Source organism: Megalobrama amblycephala, linkage group LG4 (assembly GCF_018812025.1).
Source record: "Megalobrama amblycephala isolate DHTTF-2021 linkage group LG4, ASM1881202v1, whole genome shotgun sequence".
In the NCBI taxonomy this organism is placed as follows: domain Eukaryota; kingdom Metazoa; phylum Chordata; class Actinopteri; order Cypriniformes; family Xenocyprididae; genus Megalobrama; species Megalobrama amblycephala.
In genome coordinates, this window is record NC_063047.1 from 44,398,579 (window position 1) to 44,404,118 (window position 5,540).

The following is a 5,540-nucleotide window of genomic DNA, read 5'->3' on the forward strand; positions in this document are numbered from 1 at the left end:
TTCATTGGTACTGAATATTACAATACCTAACGTACAGCCTTCTGATGCAGGAACATATTACTGTGGATGGGCTAGAACAGGTAAAGATGGTTACCAGGAAGTCCGGATTAAAGTAATTCAACAGGAAGCAGACATGACAATTAAGGACGTGATGACAGGGTTATCCCCAACTTCTAATGATTTATTACCGGATATGTCAGCAAAAGACATAGAGTTCATCATGAATTCAGATTTGAGTGATGCTATTAAGGAAGTTAGGGCAGCTAAAGCCAGATGTGAAGGAAATTACGCATGTGCATTAGCGCTTTTACAACGAGGTGCTTTAAAGAATGAGATAGACGGAGAATGTTGGATTTGTATGCAAACTACATTCAGCGTGGAAAACGTACCCAATAACCTCAGAAATAGTACATCTTGAGAAAAATAAATGTGACATGCCACGACAAATGTCTATTATAGTACAGATGACGGATAATCTACAAGCTAATAAAACTGTAACATCCTCTCTCAAAGACTATAACTGCTCATATACAGGTCTTCCATTTGAGGGACCAGCTTTTCATGTGCAGTCACATCACGCAGATTTGTGTATTTGTTCGAATAAAGGCAAGCATTATGTAGGAACGTCAGATTGTAAGAGTACCATAACAGTAAATCAAACAGCTATGAATAAAAATAACTGTAGCATTAAGTATCATAATCAAACTATGGAAAATTTCGAATGCCCATTCTTATCCCTCGATAGTGCCCCAGGAATGATTTGGACCTGTGGAGGAATGGCGTACTATCATTTAGATGAGGGAAATTGGCATGGATGCTGTTATCCAGCATTGCTTTCTACGGGAACTACAGTGATGACCAGAGAGAATATTGATATCGATAGCAAAATGACACCACATCGAAAGAAACGAAATGTAAATAATATGCCTAATCGATACAAGGGATACAAGATCTCTAGTCCATGGACAACTCCATGGGAAAATGTAGGATGGTCTTTAGCAGGTTTCTTTACTGGAGTAGGAACCACAATTGCTTTAAACAAGATTAATGGCTTAACATGGCAGGTTTTATCATTGGAGAATGATACTGCCCACGCATTAGGGATAATTTCAGATGAATTGAAGAAAATGAGAGAAGCAGTCATTCAGAACAGACTAGTTTTTGGATATTCTCACCTCGGAAAGGGGAGGAGTTTGCCGAATGTTGGATGTATCTTGTTGTTTTTACATTCCAGATAATTCAGACAACATCACGAACATCATCAATCACATGAGGGAATCCATCCCAGAGCCAAAGAGAGATGAATCTTGGTTTGGCTGGCTCGATAGCCTTTGGGGTGGATGGGGAACCTGGATTTTCAACACAGTGATACCTATTGTTGTCCTCATGTTGATTTTACTGCTGATAGCACCATGCTTACTTCGATGTATCAGTAGTTTTATTATGCGTTCCATTACAGCTATCACATCAAGAGATACATACCAAGTAATGCTAAATGTTCAACATACCAGACATTTTCTCGTCCAACTGTTGTTCAACCAAATGAACACGAGTTTAATGATGATACTGATGCCAGTGACTGTGATTATGCCCGTGTTTATGAGTTATAATTTTTGATCAGAAGTGATTGTTTATGAGTTACAATTTTTAATCAAAAGTGATTGTTTACGAATTATAATCTTTAATCTGAAGATAGAATTTAATCCTTAAAGATTATCTATTTAACTTTTAAGTAATCAATCAGATTTTTAATTAGTTTGATATATACTCGAACTAACACCAAAAAAAAGGATATGTGTGTGTATGTCTACAATAATCAAGTTTTGTGCACAATGATGTTTTAATGGTAAGACATTCTGTCTTAAAGTGGCCATTGTGAGATTCCAAAAACATCCTGTGCCCTTTTCATCATGTGATCTTTCTCTGTACACCTTAAAGAGATGCAGGCCTCACGTCATAGTAATGAGTGACCTTATATTCCTTTTATGTACTTCAGTCACTGAACTGCTAGTTTCACTTCTTATATTCTAATTATATAATGCAACTCTGGACAATAAAGTGTGTGCCAAATGATTGAACTGCACTTTGAGTCTGTCTCATTTTTTGGCATCCAGGTACCTGCTTTTCTGTGCCGAATTGCTCAACTTAAAACATTTTCTCTAACTATTTGATCTTCAAATTATTTTATCTGACAGTCATTTATAGCGTTTTCTCTCAGCAGCTGAAATAATTAAACTTATAATTTTGATGGCGGATTTTAATCCAGAAAGATCCAAATGACAATCATCAGTGACAACTGGAGTTTCACCCGTAGATATAAGAAAAAGACTTCGGCCTGCGGAGTGGCTTCAGAAATTGAAATCTACAGTTAATGCACACTAAATACACAGTCACGCAATGCTGATGTTGTTAACATTAACAATTTGAGAACAAAGTATAACAGTAATAATAATTTGCACAGTTTGACGTGATGTGAGCTAAGTGATGGTTAGATTTAATCATAATTGGCAGCATGATTTATTGTAATGTTTTTTTCCTTAGTTGGTCAAAACAAAAGTGGGAGATTTATACTTACTTGTTCAGATGATATTTTCCAGTGAAAATTCTTATTTTGGTCATACTTCCAAGTCGTAGAATCTGTGATTCTGAAGTTCAGTATCCACACCAATGTAGTAACTGACAGCAATTGATTCATCCGCTGAGGAGCCGTACCGATACACAACCCACGTAAAGATGATAATTCTGCAAATAACTGCAATTGCAGGTTTCAAACAAAGATGGCGACAAAGAGGCAAAACTTCGGGACTGTAGCTTTAAGCTGGACAATGACAATATTTTCTTTTAGAGCTGCTGTACAGCCCAAACAAACTTTCTTGTGTGGCGAGGCCGTGAATGGCAAGAATGGACACTAGTGCACAACTCGAATAAGATAAAGCAGACTACGCCACCCTGTGTCTATGAATGGGGAAATTTATACCCAAAAATAGGACACATAGGTTCGTTACCACTCAACACAGGAGACGTGGATATAAATACAAAATGTTTTTATTTCCAATAATTATTAAAATGTAGAAAACTGTTGACCAAACAAAACGAAAAAGAAAACAAACTTTCAGGCTGAGGCTTACCAGTAGGGCGGCTAGCTGAACAGTGAGTATCCTAAGACACACCATGCACCCAAATATGCTCCACACAAACACTCACACTCGCACCACACACACTAAGTGAGGGAGATGCAGTTGTCAAATGGCAAAAACACTCTGTGAGAGAAACACCACCACCACAGGGCCAAGACAGCTAGCTTCCCTCACTGGGGGCCTTCAGCTCCTGAAACAACAAAAAAAGAAAGTAAATAACAGCACAATTAATCCAACCCACATTCAATCCCGCAACTTGCATTGGAATAAGTTCAAACCATGAAGGAGACCAATGGACAATTTACTGGCCACAGGAGTCAGACAGGGAGTTATAAACATTCACTAGGTTAGCACCAAAGGCTCATGAACCTGGACATGCCATGAAGCAGTAAGCGGGTAAAGAGAAACAAACAGAACCAAAAAGGAAAAAAAAAACAAAACAAACAATACAATTGAAAAAAAAAAAAAAACAGCAAATAATCCAACTTCAAATTAAATCACATGGAAGACACAAAAAACAATTTAATAAAGAACAAAGACAAAGCTAGAAGGGCTTCAGTACAAGCACAAATCAAACAAACAAAACACATAAATCTTCCAGGTACGAGATATTCCCGATTTTGCTACGCCGTCCCTAGGAAGAACGCAGATCAAAACAAACAAAGAAACAAACAAAACCCACAAGCTGCTGGTGGCAATATAAGCACCAGTGAGGCTGAACGTGCACCCGTTAACGGTACATCTCACTTTTAGCGACGGCTAAAGTTAGCCATCCTTCACCTTAACCACCAGCATGAGCATAAGGAACAAAACAAGAACAGAATTAAACGGTAAAGGATCGAATACAATGGTCACACAGTCATAAAAATAGCAGCAGAACAAACAGTGCAGTCTTCTTGTTGACGTAGGAGCAATTGCCCTGCAGTCCACCCCAGCTAAAACAGTTACCCAGTTAAAACAGTGGAGCAGTTACCCCACTAAAACAGACCAAAATGAATAAAATTAGCTGAAGACACCACCCCAATAATGCTCAAGGGACTAGATATACATACCCAGAAGTAGATCGCTAAATATACGGGTTCAGTTACTCACAGCTTTATCCGTAATCGGACTGCAAATATACAGGCGTTCCAAAGCATACACAAACTGCAATATGATCAAAGCACGTTACCATTCACAATATAACAAACGTTAATACACTGAAATTACATACTTGGAGTGAAAGACAGCCTGTGCCCAACAGCAACGTCGTACCAATCCTGTCATTCAGGTGACAACCACATTTAATAGGGCGGTACCTAGACTGCCCTACTACACTTGCATAATGTTCCTGTTGCTGCTTTGACACAGTCTGCATTGTAAAAAGAACTAGACTTGACATGATTAGAAATCTCTGCTGTCAAAGCACTGCATCACAACCAAAAGCAGCAGAGGAAATTTAAAAAACCAACAGATTTAACACATTTAACACCCAATGCAGGAACTGTGGAGGAAAATATCCACATCAAGGTGTTTGTCCTACAAAAGGGAAAGAGTGCAGTGCATACAGAAGGTTAAGGAGTGCCCTTTAGGTGGGCGTCTAAATAAAACATTACAGAAAAAAAAGTTCTATACAAAGTAAATAACATTATTGCTAACCTCATGAGAACTTTATTAAAGACTAGAAAACTTTGAATGAGCATTTAATGTTACTGGAAGAACTGTTCATTATCTGTAAATGTTTATTCTGACTAAACCTATCCGTGTCTTTATACTTTTTAAAGTATTATTCTTAAACTTAATTATATGTCTTGTATATTTATGTACATGCACTGGAAGCTTGAAACCAATGTCAATGTCTTGTGTTTAAGCACACTGATTCTGATTCCTGTCACTGCAGGATCTGCTGTTGATGGACAGATATCTCCTCTGGATATGGCTGAATTCTGTTGATGATACATATCAGAGAACATGACACACCCAAAGGAAATAATACATTTCTGAAGAAGGAAATATCTACTTTTTTTATAGATTAGATATGTAGACAATGCCAAGAAACCAGCAGATAACTTGTTGAATGTGAATTCAATTGCCATTTATTTGTACACTGATGAGCTGAAAAACATCCACTACATGTTGAATCCAGATATGAAGCATGCTTATCATGAGAACAGAGCCTCAGGGGAATAACACGCTGCTTTATTAAGAATATGCGTAAGTGCAGTTTCATATCCTGATGCAGAGATTCTAAGAAAATCTAAATATTTCTGACTGAATTATGCAACAGCCCTCTATTTTAGTAAATAATGTAAATGTCTTAAAAACTCTAATCCAGCACTGTGTGTATATGCAATTCTTACTCTTAGAGTCATCTTGGAGCAACTGATGTTATGTATTTATGATTTCTGAATTGGCTTCTAATTG